Source organism: Penaeus monodon, chromosome 7, assembly GCF_015228065.2.
Source record: "Penaeus monodon isolate SGIC_2016 chromosome 7, NSTDA_Pmon_1, whole genome shotgun sequence".
NCBI lineage: Eukaryota > Metazoa > Arthropoda > Malacostraca > Decapoda > Penaeidae > Penaeus > Penaeus monodon.
The window spans coordinates 32,750,811-32,778,102 of NC_051392.1; positions in this window are offsets into that span (position 1 = coordinate 32,750,811).

The window sequence follows — 27,292 nt, forward strand, 5'->3', positions numbered from 1 at the left end:
GATGTGGTAATTATATCCCATCGATAAAAGGGAGGCAAAACGGAGTTTAAAAAATGCATTATGGACAAGTGTATATATTATACATTCCCAAGGCATATGCTTTGGGAACAGACAGAACAAATTATGGCAGTGTCACGCGTTAGGGTGCCATGCCTGCGATAGCTTTAAGACTTTTTTTCCTTTTTGTCAGTTATGATGTATCACTGTGTTACCATCATTTTTTTTTCTCTCTCTCCTGTTTTCCAGTAACAATGGTTTATTCGTTCTTACAACGTACATGATTATAATTACTTATTTTAATTTTAATTTTGTTAAGTGGCATCATTTTGACATCCAAAGGCATTCTCCTTCCATGAACTCTAACACTGTGCACTGCTGGGTCACAAGTTCACCAAGGGTTCGCTAGGTCACCCGAGGAAGAACAGATTATTGCTATGTCAGATGACACGAAGCTGAAATATGGAAGCCTCCGGGCTAGTACAGCGGTAAAAGTGTCGGCCTCTCATCCGACGGTCGGGGGTTCGCGCCCCGCCAGGCGCGAAAGGGGTTGCAATTGTCGCCCGGAGGTTACTGCTGTGGCTGGGTACCACGGCGGGTAAGGACTAGGTACAGCCGAGTCGGGAACCAGCTGACACACGTGAGCGAGTAGGCATTAGTCGACACAAGCCGGGCTCCCTCATGGGCATAGCCTGGATGAGGCTAAGCTTCACATATCGACTTATCCTTGAAATATGGATGCCTAACAGGGGAGCGCGAAGGAGCAAGCATGGTAACATTGATCACTTTTGTGGGGGAGCGAAGAGGATTCGTATGATATTCAAAACAGTTTTCCATGATGTCTTGCTTCACATGTGGGCGTATTTTTAAGTACGATTTATGGTATATGTTTTATGACTGCATCGCTTTATCTTTCAATCTGGCTAATAAATACAAAGACATTTTTTTTGTTTTTTTTTTTAGGAAATTTATGTCAAATAAGCGTAACGAAATACACTTAGAGATTACTAATGCTCTAATGCAGTAGTAGTTTATGGATTTAATTTTATCATTCTTTTTTTGTTATAGTAGTTATTACGATTACTATTGTTATCATTATCATCGTTATTATCGTATTACTATTATTATTACTACTCTTTTGTATTTATTATATTTTTTACCATTAAAAGTATTATTACAACTATTATTGTAATTACTATTAATTTTATTATTTCTTAACATTAACATAAACATTAATATTTTTAATATTATCATTATTATTATCGTTATTATTGTTATTATTATTGTTATTATTATTATTATTATTATTATTATTTTTATTATTATTATCATTATCATTATCATTATCATTATCATTATCATATCATTATCATTTCCATTATCATTATCATTATCATTTTCATTTTCATTTTCATTATCATTATTATCCTTTTTATCCTTATTATCATTTTTATCATTATTATTATTATTATTATTATTATTTTTATTATTATTATTATCATTAGTGTTGTTGTTGTTTTGTTTTATCATTATTACTATGATGATGATAATAATAATAATAAATAAAAATAATGATTATCATTATTATTTATTGTTATTATTATTATTATTATTTTTGATATCATTTAATCTTTAGCTTAATCCGTCTTTATAGGGAGTCGCTATCAAAATTCTCTTCGCCAGTTATTTCCTTCCCTCTAAAATTTTCTTGCAGGGAGTCTCTCCACCTCATTCTTTTCCTTCTCCCCTTTTGCCTTAATATTAGCACACTTTCCCAGTATTCTGCCTCGCCCCTCATCACATCGTTTCTATTTTGACCTTCTCTTCGTATTTTCACTGATATTTCCAGTACTTTAGTTTTTCCACGAAGTCTATCATTACTATTCCTGCCAACCTTCGTAACTCCACACATCTAACATACGTATTTCTGTGTATGCTGGAGGGTCCTTTTTAAAGGCCACGTTTCTGCCCCTACATCTTGCTGATCTCACCACCGTCTCCATTATTTTCCCTTCACTCTCCCACTAATTTTCTTATCAACAAAAAATCCTGACACTTCCTTCCAGTTTCTCCATCTTGATTGTAAACCTATGACTTCTATCTTGTTTCCAGTGCCCCAGCTCATGACATGTGGTAGCCCAAGTATCTGAAGCATTAGTCCTTTCAAATTTTCGCCCAGCACCCGGACTTACTCATATGCATCCTCCGCATCTAGAATGATATACTCCATCTTCTTTCGACTAATCTTAAGCCCTCTATCCTCCATTTCTTCAGATTCTGTTCAACTCTTCCCTGGTGATGTCTTTCAGGACTATATCGTTTGCAAATAGCACATCCACCGGAGCTGGATGTACTATTTCCAGCTTGAGTACATACAATATCAAACTAAATGTATATGGACTCAAAACCGAACCTTGATGAAGCCCAGCTTTAACAACGAGCACTGAACTCTTTGTCCCAATCTGTGTTCATGCTTCCTCATACATATCTTTTACTAGTCGTACATACTTTTCTGATACTTTTTCTCTCATACATCTTCACACTTCTTCTCTCGGCACTAGTATATTTTTTTCTAAATCTATAAATATTAAATGTAACTCTCTGTTTTTCTCCATCATTTGCCTTTAAGGAAAGATTATATATTTTATACCTTTGTCTTTGTATATTGGTACACTCACACTCTCCTCCACGCATCTAGCATTTTTTCTTGATTGTTAACATTAATTCCCACTCTACATTCACCCCCCCTCGCCCAGACTTATCCACACTTCTGGCGTTATTTCATCTTCCATAACGCTCTTTACTTTAATGTCTGTTTAGCTCTGGTGTTTCACGCTCGGCTGGTATTACTTGCCCGAAAACTCTCTTTTCATTTTCTTCGTTCATTAGCCTCTCAAAATATTTTTCTACGTGTTTTTAATATCTTTTATATCCACTCAGGCCTCTCTCTCCATGTTCTATATATTTGATGTAAGGTCCTTTGTAGCTCTATTCCGCCTGTTTTGCCAATAGATCTACTCTCTCTCATTGTTTCCAAGTCTTCGTAAATTTCATTTACCACTAGTGCTTTTGCCTGTGTCACTGCTCTCTTTGCTCTTTATTTAGCTTTCATTGTCCATTTTCTCAGCCCTTTCTTTGCTTCTTTTTCTTATTCTTTGTCTTTTCCTGCACCTGTTTCATCATTCCACCACCATGTTTTCTTTTCCTTTGGTGGTGTTTCTTTAACAGATGCTTTACCAAGTGTGGGCCGTCGAGAACGCCTATGTGTGTCATGGGTGTGGGGTGACTGATACCACTGTGTAGCACTCGCATAGGTTTATTCATTACAGTCAACCTGTTAATTATACATCGATTATAGGAATGCGTGCATACTACATAAACCACTTATAACAATATATATCTTAGATGTATAGATAAAGAACGTTCCTACAATCCTGGATAAATTCGGACGCATTGCGGGAAAGTCAGAATATCAGCTGATTGCCAGTATGCTATGGGCGTCTTGACGGCCGGAGGTTCTCCTCGAACTGCCCCTCAACCCTTTAAACATACATAGCTACGACGTCAAGGTACATTTCTACTTCATATGTTTATCATTAGTGGGTCACGACCCCCCTAGCTTCCAGCATCGATCACATGAAGATCCACCGATCACCTCCTAGGGGACACCCGTCACACAAACAGTTTCTGACGGTCAGGCTCTTATGGCTGATACGGACCATGTGTTGACCCGGCGGTCAACAGCCGACTGTGTGCCGCCTCGAGGAGGTTGTGACACAAGAAGATGAATTTTATCCAAACAGCCTCATCCGATTGCCAGTGTTTACAGAATAAGTATAATACAAATATATGATACACCATAATATGAAGTATAGTGATATACCAGCGGCGGCTACACTCCCGCCCCTTTGCTCCGACTGTGTGGCAACCAAATAATCCCGGGTTAGGATAATGATACTTTCTAAGAGGCTAACTTCCTATGTGTCCTTGAATGAGGATTCGAACTAGTCCTGACTTTGGTGTCTTTTCTCTCTGAGTCCTCTTCACCGGCTATAGCCCTCTGTCACCCCTCCCTAGCCCTCCACGATTCTGGGAGTATGTTGTTCGCCAACATGAGTCCAAGGTCCCTCCTGTTCCTGAGCATTTCTCTGGATTGGCTTTCAAACGTTTCTGTCTCATCTCAATGTGTTCAGCGTATTCAGCTTTCCCATCATCTCCGAACCTATCTACTAGACTTGTGCATGGATCCGGCTCACCCAGCCCATGAATGGTGTGGTTGGTCAAGTGAAGCATTGTCATTTGTCTGCATCCTGGATACGACATCCTACATTCACATCCTCAGGGCATGTTAGAGGGGTTAAAAGCTTCTGGTTTTGTGACATCGCCCAGGATCGCAGTAATGGAAGGGCGGCTGTTCGTCCTTCAACCTGCTTTGCCTGGTGAATGGCCATTGCTTCATTTCCGACAGATATCAAGAGGCCATCTACATACAAGTTCTCTTTTAACATCTGCTTAATTTGGTCTTAGATATGTCCTAAGAGAGTCCAAATGATACACATGCTCGGGGCTCCAAACACCTCCAATAGTGCACGAGTCATGCGATATACTTTGGCCCTCGCAGAGAAATCCCCCTTTTGGCCACCACCAGAACCTTAGAAACATCATGATCCCTTGGGGTGAACTTACCTGGTGAAACATAGCCTTGTTACAGCAGCTACTACTGCTTCTTCTTTTCTCTAAACCGGACAGTATGCCTACGTCCATTCATATCAGTCGGGGCCCTTGCTGACCTTGCTTATTTAGGGTGGTGGCCTTCAAAGGAAGCAGCACAGTGTACGACACTGTGTGTTTTTTTTCTCAGTTTTTTAGGAATTGAATACTCGGGTGGTGTGGTAGGTATTACCATTTCTTCCCCTGGCGGTCCTACTCCTTTGCCTGCTCAGAATGTCCTTCTTGAAGTAAACTTCCTCCATTTTCTGCTACATATTTAGCCTTCAGGATTTCAATCCCTTTGAAGACGTGTTTTTCAGGCCATCCAGTCGTCTTTTCATACCAGTATCCAATTTTCTGGAACGTGGGGCTCAATTTCCTTAAAGTGACTTGGGAATTCATTATGTCCATGCAATCATGGTTTTCCCTGCTTTGTCCCACAATGTAGGACTTGATAATCCTCCCACTGTCTTCCCTTTCATCTGTGTGCGCCTCTTCCAAGGCCATGTGCTCGTGCTTGCGGTACAGGGCACTTCACTTATGTAGGTTCCTAAAATTTGTTTGGGGGGGGGGCTGTCCTAGTGACCGTTAAACACGCCCATCCTAATTTTGGTCCTGTACAGCAAGGGTTTACCTCCGCTTCCCCCTTCTGAACCTCACAGAGGCATAAGATGTGCTGAGGGAGCGTCCTGCCCGAGCTAGTAAACTCGATCGCTCCAGTCTGGTGGATTTTGCCTTGAGTAGAAACCAGGTCCTCGTAGGTGTGGCCAGCGAGTGGTGTTTCAATTGGCTCAACTCTAAGCTTTGATCAATAACATTCAGGAAGGAATCGGGACGATCACCTGACGGAGTCGCATAGATTGGGGTATTCTTTCCTGTTGTACAGTCCCGTGACATGAGATCAACCTGTTTGGTGTCATAGTAAGGTTTCCGTGTGTCAATTGTAGTAAATCACCGTTGTCTCTCTTCTGTCTCCTTCTGGCCGAAGCATTTCTCTACCTTGATGGAAACAGAAAGAGCAGGAACTAAGCTACGGAGTCCAGCAAGGCCACATGTCATCAGCAGCTGTACTATCACTTAACAATGGGGGGGGGGGCCACCTCCGCTCCTTACGCTTTCCACCTGTGCGTCGTTACCCGTTCCTTCTTTGGCAGTCCCAACAAGTGGGTACGGTGTAACTTTTTCACCTTTGTATCGCAAAGGTCAAATTATCTGTTCATTTTTGACCTGTGGGGGGCATAGAGGTGCGAAGTACTATCTTGCTCAAACCGACTCGGTAGGTCCAATACTCCTCAGGACCTACTACCATTTTAGCTTGGGGAAGTTTTTTACTTGCAAAATTTGTATTACCTCCACAAATTTGTTTTTTTGTCAGCACCTTTGATCGGATGGTTTTGAGCGGAGGAGCGTGTTTCTTCTGGGATTTGCGAATTTTTCGTTTGGGCCGGTGTGCTATCATGGCATCAATCATCAACTTGAAGTTTCAGTAGTGCTGCTGTGTTTTCGAAGTCGTTTTAATCTCCACTGTTTTTTTTCGTCGATGCTTGATGATTCTGATTCAGTGGTCTGAGCACCTGTCCTCATCACTTGTGGATTCTGATGTAGTGCATTTTCGTTGCCTTGATTTCCGTTTTTTATTGTCATTGTTCGTACTTATGGCTTTCTTCCGTGCAAGGTTTCTCCGGAGTCCGTTTAATTCTTCTATAACATCACTCCATAGGATGACAGGGTCTGCCATGCACTTTCGAGTGAGGGTCGCGGCTGTGTGGCCTAGAGCTTTCCGATGGGGTAGGCCTCTCGGGCACTTTCCGTTCCCTCTATGTTCACGGATCACTGGAAAAGAGGAGTCCTTCTCCGAATATGATGATGGAGCAAACCATGACTCAGACTATCCTTCCTCCTTTGTGACGCATAGACCATCCACGAATGGTGAGGAGCAAAGTGAGTGGTCATACATCTTCATCTGTTCTTAACCACCTATCTAGGTTGTCCGCGAGTGGTGCTCTGGGAACTCTTTTTTATATCTTGTGTTCACACCACATCGTCTCTAGCCAGTGTCTATTTCCACCTCCATCCTTTCTTACGATCCACCGTCACTATGTCCTGTGGAAACGCTCACCCTTACATCTTGAATCAAGACCAAGTTGGGGGTTTCTAGTTTTTTAGTCAGAATGGAGTCGACCGTGGGGTGTGAGTGTGTTTAACTTCTGAAAGAATGACCGCCCATGGGTTTTTTTCACTCTGCAGGAATCGCACCGTGGGTATTTGAACATTGCAAGAAATGCAGCACCGGGTATTTGACTCTGCAGGGATTCAGCAGCACCGTGGTATTTGACTCTGCAGTGATGCAGCACTGTGGGTTTTTGACGTCGAGCAGGGATGCAGCACCGAGGGGGTTTTTGTGACTCTGCGGGTTGCAGACTGTGGGTATTTGACTCTAGCAGGAATGCAGCACCGTGGGTTTTCGACTCTGGCAGGGATGCAGCACCGTGGGTTTTTGATCTGCGGGATGCAGCCCGTGGGTTTTTGACTCATGCGGGATGCAGCACAGTGGGTTTTGACTCATGGCGGGGATGCGCAACCTGGTGGTTTTTGACTCTGCGGGATGCCGAACCGTGGGTTTTTGGCCGTCTGCAGGGAGCGCCCGTGGGTTTTTGACTCATGCAGGATGCAGCACGTGGGTATTTGACTGCCGAATGCGCACCGTGGGTATTTGACTCGGCAAAGAATGCAGCAACCTGTGGTTTTTGACTCTGCCGGGATGGCAGCCCGTGGGTTTTTGACTCTGCAGAGATGCCAGCACGTGGGTATTTGACTTCACGATGCAGCCACCGTGGGTATTTGACTCTACTGCAATAATGCAGGCACCGTGGGTAATTTGCTCTGCAAGAATGCCGCACCGTGGGTATTTGACTCTGCAAGACTGTCAGGCACGGGTATTTGACTCTGCAAATGCAGCACCGGTGGTATTTTGACTCTGCAAGAATGCAGCACCGGATGTGGGGTATTTGACTCTGGCAAGAATGGCATGCACCGTGTGTATTTGACTTCTGCAAAATGCAGCACCTGTAGGGTATTTGACTCTGCAAGGAATGCAAGCCACCGCGTTGTTCACCTCCTTAATAACCACAACACTGTGGGTTTTTCACACTCCTTAATGAACACAGGAAAGTTGTGGGTTTTCACTCCTTAAATCGAACGCACCCACAACCTGTGGGCTTTTTTCACCTCCTTAATAAGCCACATACACTGTGGTTTTCAACTCCTTAATATACACACACCGGGTTTTTTCAGCTCCTTATGAAACACAACACTTGTGGGTCTTTTCAACTTCCTTTAATAACGACAAACAACACCGTGGTGTTTCATATTCCTTACAATAACACAACACTGTGTGGTCCTTTAACTCTTTAAAAATGAACATAGTCAGGGAACACTGTGGGCTTTTTTATTAACCTCCTTAATGAACAACACAAACAACTGTGGGCTTTTTACTTCCTTAATAAAACACAACACTGGCTTTTTAACTGCCTTAATGTAACACGCAGACACTGTTGGTCTTTTAACTCCTTAAATGAACACAACACTGTGAGGCTTTTTATCAACTCCTTTCATAAACACTAAACACTCGGGGGGGGGTCTGTTTTAACTCGCTTCTCCTTTAATACCCAACACTGGAAAACTGTCACACTGTGGGCTTTTAACTCTTAATAACGAGGGGAGGGGGACAACACTGTGGTCTTAATTTAACCCTCCTTAATAAACCCAACACTGGGCGTTTTTAAACCTCCTAATGAACACACCCTGTGGGCTTTTTACTCACTTAATGACCAGACAACGAACACCTTAAGGAACACTGTGACTGGATTGGGGTGGGCTTGTTTTTTTTAACTCCTCTTCCCTTCCATTCAATCAAAGCCACGGACAACAGCCTTAGTGTGGTGCTTGGTTACTCCTTAATGAACACAACACTATGGGATTTTTACTGTTACTGACCACACGCACACTGATGCAAACACAGCACAGGACATATCACAATTTTCCCTTTGTAGAGTTGAAAGCGTTACGCACGCAAGACACCAACAATGGGGCACGGACCCTACGTCGTTTTTTACATTGTTCGTAAAACCGTGCGTGTAGTTTCCCGTAGTCTTTGTGACTGGTGGTTTTTTCAGGATGTCCTCGTCCGTGCTAGCAGCCGTCCACGCGCTGCCCTTTTGCCTTTCCGTCGCTGACAGGGATGTACTTCCCCCGCCGACTCCGTGTTAGGTCGTCTTGGTATGTGGCGTTTGACTGTGGCCGCCGAATAACGCCTATGATTTGTCAATGTGTGTGGGGTGCTGTACCACTGGTGTAGGCACTCGCATAGGTTTATTCAGTAGCGGTCAAACCTTTAATTAATACATCGATTATAGTAATGCGGCCGTACAATTACATAAAACCACTAATAACAATATATATTAGAGATAAGATTAAAGAACTTCCTACAATACTGGATACATACTCATTGCGGGAACAGCGTTCAGAATATCAGCTGATTCATATGCTATGGCCGTCATTGACGGCACGGAGGTTCTCCTCGAACTGCCCTCACCCTTTAAACTACATATGCTACTACGTCAAGTAACATTCTATTCTACTTCATATGTTATACATATAGTTGGGTCACGACCCCCACTATCTTCCAGCATCGATCACATGAAGACCACCATCACTTCCCTAGGGGACGAACCCCTCACGACAAACACGTTCTGGACCATGTCAGCTCTATGGCTGATTCCGGACCATGTGTTGACCCGGCGGTCACAGCCGACTAGGCCCTCCTCGAGGAGGTTGTGACACAGAAGATTATTTTTATCAATACATGGCTCTCCGATTTGCAGTTTACAGAATAGTGATATACAGAATATATGATACACATAATATGAATTGTGATAAATACCAGCGGGCGGCCTACACCAAGTAATTCTTCCCGGTTTTCTGATTACCTTATTAATTTCCATCCCACGCCATTCATTTACTCATCTTTTTTAGACGTTTAATTCCGTCATTACCTTTGCTTAACTGATCCTTCAAAGAATGCATCTTTTAATCTCCACCATTTTATTTGTCTTGGACACCTTGCTGTTTTCCTCCCTTGGCACTATTAGAATCGCAGTCTGCTACAAGCAGAATGCGATTTTTTTTATCTTTTTACTTTTTTCCTCATCTTTCAGATGATTTCCTTTCTTCTCAATAGGAAGTCTATTGACTCTCTTTTTTCTCCACTTTTATAGGGGATATACTGATTATTTGTTTGCTAATGCAAAATCATCAATGTTTATTCCTTCTTCGGTTCATCTCACATACATCCCCCAGCAAAGTCCGTTCATTCCCCACATGTCCAAGTTTGACAATCCTCACCAACTTTATGAGACCTCTTGCGGGATTGCTCCTATCTAATATTTGACGCGAAACTCCCTTTCCCACTCTCTGTTTTTTCCAACTTTTTTGCTGCATATGCCACCCCCACATTCAAGCCAACCCCATAGTGCTTAACTTTACACTCATAATCCCTATCGTTTTTTCCTTCTCACACATACAAGATCTTCCTTTCCAAACCTTATCTAAATTGTCCCACATGTCAATATTTTCTCAATTTGTTCCCTTCCATCTGTGTATTACTCATATTATAACGATGATGATGATGATTATCCTCCAATTTTCATCATCATCATTAAATTTTTCTTATCATTATCCTCATATTATTCTTAGTACTGGTTTTATCTTTATCATTATCCTATTGATTATTATTGTTTGTCACTAGATTATTTATTGTTATTATTATTACCATTACTATCACATCATCATGATTCTTTATCATCTTTATTATTTTCATTATTATCATTACTATTATCATTATTATTTCATCTTATTATTCTTAGGATATTATCATCATGCAGCTGGCCTCCTACGGCCTGCCATTTTCTTCTCACTCACTCAGCTTCCCGTAATCTCGCGCGCCCTAGACATCTCACAGCACCGGTCCACGCTTGCGCAGTCCGTTCTCTCTACGATATCTCTATGTACATACGTCACTTATTTCTGTTTTTCTTTTTTTTCCCATTTACGTTTTTGTTTCTATAAGTTCACTTCTGTTTGATTTGCCCTTTGAATCCGTCCTCTCGTCTGCAGATTCATTTATTTGCGATTATTTCTCTCTTCTTCTGTGGTTTCATGTTACTTATCTAAATTTAAAATTATCTCTTATTTTCTTATCTTGCTTTTTATTGTCACTTTTTTCTGTCTACGGAAGTTTATTTTCATTTTAAGATGGTCGTAGATCTCTAGTCCCATCTTAACTGCCTGCAAGGATGGTATGATAAAAACTCTGCAGTAAAGATCGGGCTGTAGGAAAGACTGCCAGATGGCCAGTCTTCCTTCTGCTCACTGCCTGGTCAAGCCCACACATTTTACAGATTTCGAACCATCTGTATTATTGCATCTTATCCTTTGTACTTACTTGCGGAAGAAATTATCTCTCTGACTTTCTGCTTTCGGAATCTCTCCCTTTCCAATTCCGACCAAATCAGCTCAACTTGATTAGTCTAAGGGGGGAATTTGGGAATTCCCCCCTTAGTCCCGGTGTACATGAAAGAGGTGGTTCTCTGCGCTCTCAGCATACATGGGATCCACAAGGTGAAGACCTGAATCCTAGTACAGATTCTGAGAGCTTCTTCTGAACCGAATCCAACTCCGAGAACAGTGGGAGTTGCAAGAAGTGACACCTCACCTTCATAATCAAGCTTACTACGAACAAGCGCTCGTGAAAGCCGTAGAAGCGTTGTGCGGTCTGCTGCTCCCCAAAATAAGGTGAAAGAACCTGCATAAATACTAAGCGCTTTTTGTAGCTTTCACTTTTAGCTGCTTGATGTGAGGCACCCTGTAAGCCTTGATTTAAAAATTAGACCCAAGTATCTTCACCTCTTGGACAAATGCAGTGTAGGTTTGCTCCTAAATATAGTAAGGTGGAACTTTTCTCGTTGTGGAAATGTATGCCATGGTTCTTGCTTGCGGTAAAAATTTGAACCCATGATATGTTGCCCACTCTACAACCTATTATATTTGCGCCTGCATGTGTCCTTGCCAACTGTAGCTTCCTCTGAGCGTACAGTGGAAAGTCTGCCACTCAGATTTACTGAGACACATTATCGTACGCCTTTTCAAGGTCAAAGAAGACTGCTAACATGTGATGTTGCTGTTCGAATGAAATTCTGTATAACAGTTTTCCCTCCTCACAGTGCATCTGTGGTCGATCTCAATTTTCTAAGCCTTATTGAGTATGCTCTGGTTCAACATTAAACTTTTCTTTTCTACCGCCTGTCCACCCCTGAATAGTTTACCATTTCTTCATCATCTTGGATGCAGCTGGTGAGAGAAGTGGCCTATGTGTAAATTTTCCTGGTGTGGAAACATCTTTGTCATTAGGACAGGATGATTATATCTCATCTTTCCTGTGGATGGCACTTACCCTCCCTATAGAAAAAAAAAAAAAAATCCTTTGATTAGTCCAACAGGACTTTCAGGGAGCTCTCCGGTAAGTGAGATATCATTTGATATGGAATCCTGTCACTTCCTGGGGGGCATTCTTACTGCAGAGCTGCAGAGCGAGAGTCCATCTCCTTGTGCAAAAATGCAGTTGTATGAAGTTCTGCTGCAGTCTTACTGAAAACGACACTGGTGTTGTTTCCTGTTTCCAGAGGAAGCTTGGACTTAACTAGCTCATTAGCAACATCTTTTTGCTGTATGATTTATGCATCTATCGTCAGAGGCTGGTTGTGATATGGATTGTGCTCTTTCCAGCAATCTTTACGCACAAGGGCCTTGTCCCATGCCCATGCTAGTGGGGTCCCAGAGTTAATCGAGGGACATATCTGTCTCCAGACGTCCGTCTAGCCTCCTTTAGCACTTGCCTGGCTTGGCTTCGGGTTCTTTTTGTAACTGATCAAGGTTATAATTGCTAAGGCGTCATTTCACCTGCCTTTAATGCGCTTTCCTTGTTAGGGTACAGCTTGTTGGCATTCACCAGACCCCATGGTATTGGAGTCGACGGTAACTGTCCGGCTACGTTTTTGGGAATGCCTTCTGCTGCAAGGTGAATTCGTGATGTGTGAAGTGATTAACGCATCCTTGCACCACGTTGGAAATCATTAACAGGATTCTGCAAACTGCATGTTGATCTAACAAGATTCCAGTCTGCATGATCAAGTCGCCCATCTCTCACTGCATTTGACTGGAATAGCCATTCCCACCTCCTCCAAAATTATTGGAAATGGTCGCTTCCATGTAAGTTTCTTCCATTATCTGCTCAAGTGAAGTTCACTGTGAATCAGGTTGAGCCTAATTGATAGGTCCTATATTGGAGAATGTCCCAGTTTGAATTTTGGAAAGTATGTGGAGTGTCACGTTCGTAAAACTGGCAATCCTACTCTTAAGAACAAGGACTTCCATAGGCACCCTTCCTCGAGGGTTTGCACAAAGTAGATCCCCAGAGGTGTCTGCGACCGTTTGAAAATCTCCCAGGAATAGAAATGATTGTGGGGGCAACTGCTCAGTAGATTTTTTCCAAATCATTTTGTTGAGATTTATGTGGAGGAGGTAGATGGATGCAACAGTGTACGGAATCGTGTCCAGCCTTAGTTCCACATCCTTCCACCTCAGTGTTTGTCTGCAAGGTGGATGCCCTGGACAGGGAAATCATGAACATACCATTACTGCTACTGCCTCCAGATAGTCGCTTATCAAGGGTCCCTAATGGGCCTGAATTTGGAAATGGGACGATTTTTCCTTGTCATAATCCTCTTGTAAGGCATACTCAAACTGGACATTTACATTAGCTATCAGATGTTGCAGTTCTTCCAATGTTCATGATTCCCTGACAATTCCATTGGATTAGGGTATATCCAGTTCTTTATATTATTTCTCATAAGGTGTTGCAGCACCTGTGGTCAAGGTTTGCACTCACACCTTTAGGCTGTCCCTTTCTCGTTCTAGAATCCCTGGTAGAACCTTTTTTATGGTTGTTTACCTGTGGCTAGTTTCCCAGGTTTTCCCTTGGACAGGTTCAGGATTTCTTTGCTGGGCAAAGAACTGACCTGAGCCTTTAACTTCATGGTCATTCTGTGCTAGCAGCAGAGGCCGCTGTGGATGTTGTGGCAGTCCTGGAGCTGTCCACCATGGAGAACGATCTGGAGCTTAAATGATGGCCCCAAAGACCTTACTTTGGGAGTAGGATTATCCTCAAGTAGGACCCTCACTCCTACTTCCATTTCGGTGGAGCCTCACCAAGGCAGTTGTGTCAGCCAATTTGGGACAGCGGTTTACAAAGGAAGTGGCAGAGTGTGTGTTGTAAGCAGATTGGAGGGCAAGGGTTGGTAGGAAGGAGAATGGGCTAGATTCTAAGCAAAGGACCTACCTGGCCCTGTGCAAACAGCACTCGGGATGTCGTTTGCCTCTGGAAACTACTTTTCCCCTTGCAGAGGCCAATACTTCCTTTTTCAAAATTTGTACCTTTTACTTTGCTTTGAAGAAGCTTCATGAGCTTTGTTTTGTAGTGGTCAACAGCCATATGTGGACCCTGGAATAGTTGTCCTCCTCATTGATGACCCTGTTGTACCCACTTTACCTAGCTTGGTTGGTCCATTTTCTTATAAAACGGCAAGAGTTGGGATCCATGCCCATACCCTTGGCAGTGGAAGCAAACCGCTAGTGTTGGGCACATATTGGCTTTACCTTGAGGTGGTCCCATGCTTAACTTAACCGATTCTGGACGGGACCTGTGTTAAAAGTTAGAAGAAGAAGCTGGTTGTCACTGTTCCAAACCATCACTTTCTTCCTAAAACGTTTTACTTGCCCTACATTAAATTCTCTAGTTCCTCTAACAGTTTCTCTCCTCAGCATACCTCATCAGGTCTCGGAACAGACAATTCCCTTACACTGATTGAGGGTTTTGTGAGGAGACATGAAATGTTGAGCCCAGGAATGTCGCTATTTGCACTGCAGACGGTCACTTCTCGTCTGGTGACGAACCTCAACTTCAGCTAACCATCCTCTCTGTGGGGTGACGCGAGGATCACGTTGACATACTTCAACTATTTTCCGATGTACTTCAAAATGTCAAGGATCCCTGACTGATACCCCAAATGCTTCACTTACTAGGTACTTGCAATATGAAATGCTTTCATATTTACCAGGGTGGCGGGGGAGAGTTCCTTAGTTGATTGAGGAGGACCTTTTTTTCCCTTCTTCCCGGTTTGGGAGCCCGGGAACCATTAAGATTGGCCACTCTTGCCCTTTGGAGACCTAGAAAAGGTTCCTGGTGTGACACTTGTGAATGTTCCAGAGGGAATGGTCGAGGGATTGTGTAGGTCGTTCAGGGAGAGAGCTAGATCTTATGTAAATTTGTAGCTACTGCATCTCCACAAATTGGAATTCTTCATATTCCATTACCCCTCCACACGAGGGAAGCTATCGTTTATGCCTCAAAATCTCCTCCAACAGCCACAGGTGGTTACGTGATTGCAGGTGAATAATACGCAGCACTATTCAATACGGATGTCCAGTACCGCGGGACCTATGCACTACTGACTGAATAGTGCCTGCTTGATATCTTAGCCATCTTTACCAGACCCGATTTGACTTGACCGGGTCGGCCTTGATACAATGCAACCGTCCGAGCCATGAATAAAGGACCTAAAGAAGGTGTGTGTTTGCTAGCTGCAGGGCGCAGCATTCAGCATCGCTCAACCCCAGGACTCCCGTCTCCCGGCAATATGGGCACGCCACACATGGGACGCCACACATGGCAAACACACATGGAGAGCTCTCCCTGGTCCAAGATGGAAATGACCAGGGGTATGTAACAGTCCCCATTCCCTCTCATACGGCCTTGGGTGTGCAACCAGGAGGCATTTTTGTTCTCATCCCTCTCACTGGGGACCCCTCCAGTATGGATAGCCCTCTGGTCCCGCTCACCAGAATCATTGGGGACCTCAGTCCCCACCGCTCGGCAATCAGCTTAGCGTTCCGTTAGGGGGAAAAAGTTCCAGAGGCATAGCAAGTGCCTGTGTCCTGGTTTGCATAGCCAGGCTAAGTCCTTTGGCTCAGTTCCAACCCATCCTCCTTCCCACATCTCCTTACCCTTCCAATACTTCTTGCACACCACTCTACCACTACCGTTTGACTTCAGTCCTCAAATCCTGAATTGGTTAGTTTGTTCCACCAGAACTAAGTAGGAAGAGGGTTCTATTGGAGAGTCTCTTCGCAAAGTAAGATCTTTGGAGCCATTACTTCAAGTCTCCAGACGCCTCCGACGTGACAGCTCCAGCTAGCCACCACCTCCACAGGGCCTCTGCTACTAAACAGAATGCCCTTTAAAACAAAGTTCCTGTCCACCTTTTGCCGCAGGAATGAAGGAAATCCTGTGGGCCTGTCCAAAAGACTCTTCCCAACGTGAAGGTCTTTGGAGCCTCAGACAGGGCTCAGAGGCCCTCAATGGTGACAGCCCCTGCTGCTACCGCGACTCCACAGGGACCTCCACGCTAGACATAATGCGCCTTTGCCCAGTCAAAGACATCCTGAGCCTGTCCAAGGGAATGTACTGCAGAAACTAGTTCCACTGGTAAATAAACCCTTCAAAAGGTACTCCCAAAGATCCTGGCAAAGGACAGTCCTAAGTGCTGCCAAACACCTATATGTAAGAGGTAGTTTGTCACCTTAAAGAACTGGATACCCTAAATCCATAGAACTGTCAGGGAATTCATGCAAAAAGGGGGAAAATTTTGCAGACATTTATAGCTCATGTATCCCATTGTGGTATGCCTACAAAAGATTATGACTCAGGGAAAACTCCAATTCCCTTGAGAGGATTCGAAGCCATTATGGATCTTGATAAGTGATCACATGGAGGAGTACAGTGATGGTATGTCAAGGAATATCCTTTCCATCGACCATCCACTTGCAGACGGCACTGCAGGTGACAGGCTGTGATGCATAGGTTTTGAACACAACCTTACAACTGTTGCATCCGTTTTACCCTACTCCCAAAAAAAAAAAAAAAACATACTCTCAACATAGATGATTTGGAAGATTGTGCTTGGCATTTGTCTCCCCTACGCCTTCAAATTGGCAGTGTTACAAAATAAGTGATACAAAATTTTAATGAATACACCATAATAGAATGGATATACCAGCGGCGGCTACACCAAGAAAATTCTTCCCTGGTTTTCTGATTACCTTTTTAAATTTTCCCCTCCCACCATTCATTACACCCTTTTTGGGACGTTAATTCACTCATTACCTTTGCATTAAACTGATCCTTCAAAGATGCATCTTTTAATCTCCACCATTTTATTTTTCTGGACACCTTGCTGTTTTCCTCCCTTGGCACATTAAAATTTCGCAGTCTGCTACAAGCAGAATGCGATTTTTTTATCATTTTACTTTTTTTCTTCTTTCAGATGATTCCTTCTGCTCAATAGGAAGTCTAATTGACTCTCTTTTTCTCCACTTTTATAGGTGATTATGATTATTTTTTTTGCTAATGCAAAAATCATCAATGTTTATTCCTTCTGCGTTCATCTCACCTATCCCCCAGCCAACGTCCTTTCATTCCCAACATGTCCATTTAAAATCCTCACCAATTATAGAGCCTCTTGCGGTATTGCTCCTATCTAATTGACGCAGAAGAAACCCCTTTCCCACTCTCTGTTTCCAACTTTTGCTGCATATGCACACCCCCACATTCAAAGCCACCCATAGTGTTAACTTTACATTTATAATCCTATCGTTTTTCCTTCTACACTTTACAAGATCTTCCTTCCAAACCTTATCTAAATTGTCCCAATGTCAATATTTCTCAATTTGTTCCTTTCCATCTGGTATTATCATTATTATAATGATGATGATGATGATTACCCTCATTTTCATCATCTCATAAATTTATCTTAATCATTATCCTCAATATTATTTAGTACGTTATCTTTATCATTCCATATTGATTATTATTTGTTGTCACTATTATTTTATTTTTTATTATTATTACCATTACTATCATCATCATTATTTTTATCATTTTTATTATTTTCATTATTATCATTACTATTATCATTATTTTTTTTCATCATTATTATTCTTATTACTATTATCATCATGCAAGCTGGCCTCCTACGGCCCTGCCATTTCTTCCTCATCTCACCGTCCAGTTTTCCCTTTACTCTCGCGCGCCTGACATCTACAGCCCGGCCCAACGTTTTGCAGCAGTCGTTCTCTCTACATATCTCTATGTACATACGTTCACTTATTTCGGGTTTTATTTTCCATTTACTTTTGGTTCCTATAAGTAAATTCTGTTTGAGTTTGCCCTTTGACCCCGTCCTCTCTTTGGGCCGATTCATTTATTTGCAGATTATTTTCTCTCTTTCTTTTGGGTTTCAGGTTACTTATTAATTTAAAATTATCTCTTATTTTTATCTTGTTTTTTGTCACTTTTTCTGTTACGGAAGTTATTTTCATTTTAAGAAATGGTTCTTTAAGATCTTAGTCATCTTAACTGCTGCAAGGATGGTATGTAACTCTGCAGTAAAGATCGAGGCTGGTAGAGAAAGACTGCCAGATGCAGTCTTCCTTCTGCTCACTGCTGCAAAGCCCACAACATTTCAGATTTCGAACCATCTGTATATATTGCATCTTATCCTTGGTACTTACTTGCTGAAAAAAATTTCTCTCTGATTCTGCTTCGGATCTCTCCCCTTTCCCAATTCCGACCAAATCAGGCTCAACTTGATTAGTCTAAGGGGGGAATTGGGGAATTCCCCCCTTAGTCCCGGTGTAATGAAAGAGGTGGTTCTCCTACTTCAGCATACAGGGATTCCACGGTGAAGACCTGAAACCCTAGTACCAGATTCTGAGAGCTTCATTATGAACGAATCCAACATCCGGAGAACAGTGGGATTTTGCAAAAAGAATACACCTCACATTCATAATCAAGCTTACTACGAACAAGCGCTCGGTAAAGCCGTAGAAGCGTTGTGCGGTCTGCGCCCCCAAAATAGATGTGAAAAAACCTGCAAAATACTAAGCGCTTTTGTAGCCTTCACTTTTAACTGTTTGATGTGAGGCACCCCTGTAAGCCTTGAGTCAAAAATTAGACCCAAGTACTTCACCTCTTGGACAAATTGCAGTGGGTTTGCTCCTAAATAGAGGGAAGGGTGGAACTTTTCTCGTTTGTGGAAATGTATGCCATGGTCTTGCTTGGGGAAAATTTTGAACCCATGATATGGTGCCCACTCTACAAACCTGATTTATTGAAAGCCTGCATGTGTCCTTGCACAACCTGAAAAGTTTCCTCCTGAGCAGTACAGTGTAAAGTCATCCACATACAGATTACATGAGACAGGATCGTAAGCCTTTCAAGGTCAAAGAAGACTGCTAACATGTGATGTGCTGTGCGAAGGAATTCTGTATTAACAGTTTCCATCCTCACAAGTGCATCTGTGGTCGATCTCAATTTTCTAAAGCCTTATTGATATGGGGTCAACACGTTTTCTTTTTCTAGCAGCCATGTCAACCTGAAGTTTACCATTTTCTTCATCAGCTTGCAGATGCAGCTGGTGAGAGAAATTGGCATGTAATTTCCTGGTGTGGAAACATCTTTGTCAGGTTTAGGAACAGGAATGATTATATCCTCTTTCCATGTGGATGGCACTGTACCCTCCCTATAGATCCTATTGAATAGGTCCAACAGGAACTTCAGGGAGCTCTCCGGTAAGTGAGATATCATTTGATATGGAATACCGTCACTTCCTGGGGCAGTCTTACGGCAGAGCTGCAGAGCAGAGTCCATCTCCTTGTGCAAAAATGGCAAGTTGTATGGAAGTTCTGCTGCAGTCTTACTGAAAAACGACACTGGGTGTTGTTCCTGTTCCAGAGGAGCTATGGACTTAACTAGCTCATTAGCAACATCTTTTTTGTCTGTGATGATTATGCCATCTATCTTCAGAGCAGGTTGTGATATGGATGTGTCTTTCCAGCAATCTTACGCACCTTGTCCCATGCCCATGCTAAGGGGGTCCCAGAGTTAATCGAGGAGACATACTGTCTCCACGACGTCCGTCTAGCCTCCTTTAGCACGTGCCTGGCCTTGGCTCGGGTCTTTTTGTAACTGATCAAGGTTATAATGCTAAGGCGTCATTTCAACTGCCTTAATGCAGCTTTCCTTGTTATGACAGCTTGTTGGCATTCACCAGACCACCATGGTATTGGAGGTCGACGGTACTGTCCGCTACTTTTGGGAATGCTTCTGCTGCAAGGTGAATTCGTGATGTGAAGTGTTTAACAGCATTTTGAACACACTGGAAAATCATTAACAGATCCTTGCAAAAACTGCAGTTGATCTAAAAAGATTCCAGTCTGCATGATCAAGTCGCCATCTCTGCACTGCATTGACTGGAATACCATTCACCTCCTCCAAAATTATTGGAAAGTGGTCGCTTCCATGTAAGTCTTCCATGATCTGCCAAGTGAAGTTCAACTGTGAATCAGGTGAGCCTATTGATAGGTCTATATTGGAGAATGTCCCAGTTTGAATTTGGAAATATGTGGGGGGTGTCACTGTTCAGTAAAACTGCATCTACTCTTAAGAACAAGGACTCCAAGGCCCTTCCTCGAGGGTTGCCAAAGTATCTCCCAGAGGTGATGCCGACCGTTGAAATCTCCCCAAGAATAGAAAGGGGTGTGGCAACTGCTCAAATAGATTTTCCAAAACATTTATGTTGAGTTATGTGGGGAAGGTGGGTGGATGCAAAAGGTGTAAGATCGTGTCAAGCCTATTCCATCAGCCTTCACCTGCGTGTGTCGCAGGTGGATGGCCTGGAAGGGAATATCATGACATACCATTTCTGCTACTCCTCCCTGAGGTCCATTATCAAGGTCCAAATGGGCCTGAATTTGGAAAATGGGCGATTTTCCTTGGCATAACTCTTGTTAGGCATACTCAAACTGGATTACATGAAGCTATCAGATTGCAGTTCTTCCAATTTTGCATGAATTCCCTGGGCAATTCCATTGGATTAGGGTATCCAGTTCTTTATATTATTTCTTCATAAGGTGTTTGGCAGCACCTGTGGTCAAGGTTTGCCTCACACCTTTAGGCTGTCCCTTTCTAGAATCCTGGTAGTACCTTTTTAATGGTTGTTTACCTGTGGAACTAGTTTCCACAGGTTTCCCTTGGACAGGTTCAGGATTTCTTTGCCTGGGCAAAGAACGGACCTGAGCCTTTACTTCAGGGGCATTCTGCCTAGCAGCAGAGGCCGCTGTGGATGTGGTGGCAGCTGGAGCTGTCACCATTGAGACCTCTGGAGCCTTAAATGATGGCCCCAAAGACCTTACTTTGGGAGGAGGAGTCTCCTCAATAGACCCCTCACTCCTACTCCATTTCTGGTGGAGCAACTCACCAGAGGCAGTGTCAGCAATTTGGGACAGAGGTTTAAAGGAAGTGGCAGAGTGTGTGTTGTAAGCATTGGAGGGCAAGGGTTGGTAGGAAGGAGAATGGGCTAGAGTCGAAGCAAAGGACCTACCTGGCTGTGCAAACAGCACTCGGGCATGTCGCTTTGCCTCTGGAAAACTAACTTTCTCCTTGCAGAGGCCAATACTTCCTTTTCAAATTTGTACCTTTTACATTGCTTTGAAGAAGCTTCATGAGCTTGTTTGTAGTGGTAACAGCATATTGGACCTGGATAGTTGTCATCTCCTTGATGACCTGTTGTACCACACTTTACACATAATCTTGGTTGTCCATTTTCTTTAAAACGGCAAGAGTTGGATCCATGCCCATAACCCTGGCAGTGGAAGCACCGCATAGGGTTGGGCACATATGCTTTTCCTTGGGTGGTACCATGCTAACTTAAAACCCATTCGGAAGGACTGTGTTAAAAGTTAGAAGAAGAGCTGGTGTCAACTGTTTCCAAAACCATTTAACTTTCTTCCTAAAAACGTTTTACTGCCCCTACCTTAAAATTCTCTAGTTCCTCTAACAGTTTCTCCTCAGAATACCTCATCAGGTCTCGGGGAAAAAGACAATTTCCTTACACTGATTGAGGGTTGTGAGGAGAACATGAAATTTGAGCCCCAGGAATGTCGCATATTGCACGCAGACGGGTCACTCTCGTCTGGTGACGAAACCTCAACTACAGGCTACCATCTCGCGTGGGTTGATGCGAGGATCACGTTGAATACTTCAACTATTTTCCGATGTACTTCAAAAAAGTCAAGATCAAAGATGATACACCATCAATGTTCTTCACTACTAGTTTCTTGCAATATGAAATGCTTTCATATTTACCAGGGTAAGATTTCCTTAGTGGATTGAGGAGGACTTTTTCCCCCTTTTTACCTGGTTTGGGAGCCCGGGAACCCCTTAAGATTCCCACTCTTGCCCTTTGGAACCTAGAAAGGTTCCAGAGTGACAAATTGTTTTGTTCCAGAGGAATGGTCGAGGGATTGTGTAGGTCGTCAGGGAGAGAGCTAGATCTTTGTAAATTTGTAGTACTCATACAAATTGGGATTTTCATTTCTTACCCCCCAAAAGAGGGGAAGCTATAGTTGAGGCTCAAAATCTCCCAACAGCCACAGGGGTAATGAGGAAATATACGCAGCCCACTTTTACAATACTGATGTCAGTCGCGGGACCTATGCACTACTGACTGAATAGTGCTGCTTGATCTTAGCCATAAATTTTACCAGCCGATTGACTTGACCGGGCCTTGATCAAGCACCGTCTAACCAGAATAAAGGACCCAAAGAGGGGTGTTGCTAGCTGCAGGGCGCAGCATTCAGCATCGCTCAACCCCCAGGAAATTTCCCGTCTCCGGCAATATGGGACGCCACACATGGACGCCACACATGGCAAACACACATGGGAGAGCTCTCCCTGGTCAAGATGGAATGAACCAGGGGTAGGTACACCATTCCCTCTCATAGGCCTTGGTGCAAACCCGGAGGCCATTTTGTCTCATCCCTCACTGGTGACCCCTCCAGTATGGATATCCCTCTGGTCCAGCTCACCAGATCATTGGGACCTCAAGCCCCCCCCCCGCGGCAAGGCGCTTCCGTTTGGGGGGAAAAAGTTCCAGAGGCAGAGCAAAGTGCCTGTGTGCTGTTTGCATAGCCAGGCTAGTCCTTTGCCTCAGTTCCAACCCAAACCTCCTTCCCACCATCCCTTAAACCCCCCAATACTTCTTGCACCACACACTCTACCACTACCGTTTGACTTCAGTCCCCAAATACTGAAATTGGTGAGTGTTCCACCAGAAACTAAGTAGGAAAAAAGGGTTCTATTGAGGAGTCTCTTCTCAAAGTAAGATCTTTGGAGCCATTAGTCAAGGCTCCAGACGCCTCGACGGTGACAGCTCCAGCTGCCACCACATCCACGGGGCCTCTGCTACTAAAACAGAATGCCCTTTAAACAAAAGTTCTGTCCACCTTTTGCCCAGGAAAAAGGAAACCTGTGCCTGTCCAAAAGACTCTTCCCAAAGTGAGGTCTTTGGAGCCATCAGACAGGGCTCCAGAGGCCTCAATGGTGACAGCCCCAGCTGCTACCACATCCACAGGGACCTCCACTGCTAGACAGAATGCTCCTTTGCCCAGGCAAAGAAATCCTGAGCCTGTCCAAGGGAAGTCTGCAGAAACTAGTTCCACTGGTAAATAACCCTTCAAAAGGTACTCCCAAGATCCTGGAAAAGGACAGTCTAAAGGTGCTGCCAAACACCTTATGTAGAGGTAGTTTGTCAACCTGAAGAACTGGATACCCTAATCCAATAGAACTGTCAGGGAATTCATGCAAAAGGGGGAAAATTGCAACATTTAATAGCTCATGTATCCCAATTTGTGTATGCCTACAAAAGATTATGACCAGGGAAAAACATCCAATTTCCCTGAGAGGATTCGAAGCCCATTATGGGATCTTTGATAGTGGATCACATGGAGGAGTAGCAGTGATGGTATGTCAGGATATTCCTTTCCAGACCATCCACTTGCAGACGGCACTGCAGGTGAAGGCTGTGAGAATAGGTTTGACACAACCTTACACTGTTGCATCCGTTTACCTACTCCCACATAATCTCAACATAGATGATTTGGAAGATTTGCTTGGGCAGTTGTCTCATCCATTTCTGGTCATGAGGGATTTCAATGGTCAGCATCACCTTTCGGGAGACACTTTGTGCAACCCTCGAGGAAGGGCCTTGGAGTCCTTGCAAATTCAGACTGGAACATTCTCCAATACTGACCTGTCAATTGTGTCACCTGGTGCACGCTTAAATTTTACTTGGCAGGTCATGGAAGACTTATAGGGAAACGACCACTTTCCAATGCATTTAGAGGAGATGAATGGTATTCCAACAATGGAGTGCAGAGATGGCAGACTGGAATCTTTTCAGATCAACTGCAGTAATGCAGGATTTGTGAGTGATTTCCAGTGTATTCAAGATACTGTTAATCATTTCACATCACAAATTCACCTTGCAGCAGAAGCATCCATTGCCAAAAGTAGTGGGCAGTACTGCCGACCTCAAGTACCATGGTGGTCTGATGAATGCCAACAAGCTGTCATAGCAAAAAAAGCTGCATTAAGGCAGTTGAAACGACGTCCAAGTAATGTGATCCATTACAAAAGGACCCAAGCCAAGGCCAGGTAAGTCTTAAAGGAGGCTAGACAGATGTCTTGGACACAGTATTCCATACCAAATGATATCTCACCAGAGTTCCCAAAAGTTCCTGTTGGACCTATTCAATAGGATCTCTAGAGAATGCCATCCACATGGTAAGAAGATATTATAATTTCTATCCCTAAACTGGTCAAGAATGCTTCCTCATCAGGGAATTACAGACCAATTTCTCTCACCAGATGCATGGAGAAAATGGTAAATTTCAGGTTGACATTGCTGCTAGAAAAGGAAAACGTGCTGATCCCATATCAATATGGGTTTAGAAAATTGAGATCGACCACAGATGCACTTGTGAGGATGGAGACTGGTATACAGATTTGACCTTTGATAAGGCTTACGTTTCTATTTGGAAGCATGGCATACTCATGAAGCTGTATAACATTGGTTCAAGAGGAGCATTACCTGCCTTCATACAAAGCTTTCTTGCTGACAGAAAGTTTAGGGAAACATTTTCTCAGATCAGCTGGAAGGGGTCCCACAAGGGAGTGTCTTAATTGTGACTTTGTTTGCCATGGCCATAAATGACATTGTAAGGATCATTCCACGTGCTGTCTCGTCTAGTTTGCATGTGGATGACTTCACATTGTACTCCTCTGGAGGAAGCTTACAGGTTGTGCAAAGATACATGCAGACTGCAATAAATCAGGTTGTGCAGTGAGCAACATATCATGGGTTCAAATTTTCTACAAGCAAGACCGTGGCTATGAATTTCTACAAAGAGGAGTTCCATCCTTCCCTCTATTTAGGAACAAACCCACTGTATTTTGTCCAACAGGTGAAGTCCCTTATGTCTTATTTTTTTGGACGCAAGGCTTACATGCGTGTCTTACATCAAATAGTTAAAAAGTGAAAGCTACCAAAAAGTGCTTAGTATTTTGAGGGTTCTTTCTTCCCAAAAACACGTGTAAAGCCAACTTACACATTTTGCCAACTTTGGCTGTTGGGGAAACAAGTTTCGTCACTCGTCAACGAGTCAGATGCGACGGAAAACAACAGCATAACAGCTCTAAACTACGAAGAAAATTCTATTCTAAAAAAAATCGAAAGTCTGAGTCTGAATGAAACGGGAATGTGTAAGGAAAATGCCTCTCATTGTAATAACTTTTTTTCCTGATGATACTATGTGGCGATTTTTATCATGAACTATTAAGGAAAAAAGGGAAAGCCAACCAATGTGATGCCAATATGAGTTTTGTTTCAGTAATGAGACGTATTTTATGGAATGATTCGTGCTTATTGCATAAAATATATCTACAATTTTTACAAAGAAAAAAAAAAAGGTGTATGGATTGGTTACCGTGACGACAATGCGATATGTATTTAATATATACAAACATATTTTTTTCTCTATCTTTTACAGGGACCAACAAAAATAAGGAGTCGTTGGTGCTATTAAAGAGACGGGGTCGCGGCAATGCTCACTCCCTACCAGGGGTTTAAGAGAGTAGAAATGTCCTGTTGGGTTATGCTACTACATTAAAACCAGGATCAAAGCGAACCAAACACTCCGGCACTTCACCGAGCGCCCCTTGGGTTTCAGTGGAAGGCGTGAAAAATTTTATCCGTTCAAAATCGCGTTTTTAAGGAAGAGAATTTCCTTCGCAAGTTGACAGTAAGAAATGAAGAAAAACAGGTCGTGACAAAAGCCCGTCCACGGTGATCGGAGGGGATTTGGGTTTACACGGCAATGTTTGTGGATTTCTCAGGAATGGTAGAGTAAAAGGCCCTTCGTAAACATTAACAATACTTTCAAAAGGTTCACACATATTGCAGTGTGGATAATTGAAAGAAGGAATAATAATTGCAGGATTGAAAGGCTGTGCAAAAACTAGAAAATACCGAAATTTGAAAACACTTTCATATATGACTAAAGGGTAGCAATCGAAAAAAAGAGATACGTGATGATATAAGAGAAACGTAAAAAAAATATTTTAAAAACCTCCGACTTATACCCCTATAGTGTAAACAAACATACCCATAGTAATGCTCAGTTATCACATATGAAAATAAACGTAATGGTCGCGTGAGATTTCTTAATTTCTTCTCAGTGTCTTATTGAAATATTATGAAGGTCTGTTACATAAATCTCGATTCGGAATCTGCAGCTATTTGTACACGGGCGTGTGTAAGCGTGCAGGGAACGAGGGAAGGCCTCGTCCAATGAGCGTGGACGAGGCGGTGGACTTTGGCATGACGCAACCTGGGAAATTATGCTGAACTTCAGGTTGCGGGTCGTGTTGGTACAATGGTGGGAAATTACCAAGTAAGAGGAGGAGGAGGTGTTTTGGTTTTTCTCGCGAGCCTCCGGGCTAGTACCCGGGTAGCATGTCGGCCTCTCATCGGAGGGGTCGGCGGTTCGCCCAGGCACGAGAAGTTGCAAATTGTCACCTGGAGGTTACTGTTGCCGACTGGGCACCAGTCAGCACCAGCTGACAAAACGTGAGCGAGTCGCATTAGTCGAGACAGGCCGGGCTCGCCCATGGTATAGCCCGGGCGGGGGTTGGTATGGGCGCAGGTTTGGGATGGGCGCAGGTATGGTATGCACGTTGGACTGTGCCCTACGGCTGCCTCGAGGGGTGGTACGCAAATTATGGTGGCGTGTATAATAATTAAATAATAATATGTTTGGGTTTAAAAATTTTAATGAGAGTAACGCACATGGCATTATAAGAGAGTTTGGAACTCTATACTAAAACTTCCATCCATTACAACAAGTAATGAGAATGCATTTCTTTAAAGGCTTTTGGCCAAAAAAACTTACCGGAAAACAACCCATTGTGGTTTTCGGGGGTTTCTCCCCAAAAGGGCATAAAACTTTTCCCTTA